Source organism: Trypanosoma equiperdum (assembly GCF_001457755.1).
Source record: "Trypanosoma equiperdum strain OVI genome assembly, contig: ctg_716, whole genome shotgun sequence".
In the NCBI taxonomy this organism is placed as follows: Eukaryota; Euglenozoa; class Kinetoplastea; order Trypanosomatida; family Trypanosomatidae; genus Trypanosoma; species Trypanosoma equiperdum.
Window position 1 is genome coordinate 5513 of NW_027124661.1, and position 415 is coordinate 5927.

The following is a 415-nucleotide window of genomic DNA, read 5'->3' on the forward strand; positions in this document are numbered from 1 at the left end:
TTGGGAAAGGAAAGTATTTTATTTTTTCTTCTTTTTATGGATAGTGACTTGATTTATTGATATAAGAAGAACATGAAAGGGAACGTTAATAAGAGTTTGGCCTTTTCCTCCCGTAAGAATGTATGGATGGCACAAGAAAAAGGAGGAAAGTAATGTAAGTAACGAAACAAAAAGAAAAACAGCAAAAAGTGGCATGAATTGTGAGCGAGCGGATTCATGAAGCAGTGAACCCGAGAGAGGAAAGGGGGAAAAAAGAAAAGATTTCATTCGGAAGGCAAAAGAAAAAGAGTAAAAAAAGAAAGTAAAGGAAATGTTCACTCGGAGATAAGTATTGTTTTTGACATCGATTTCTCACGAGGGGATAAAAATTTTTAAATAGAAAAAAAAAAAGAACAAATTAAGCAGATGGACAAGT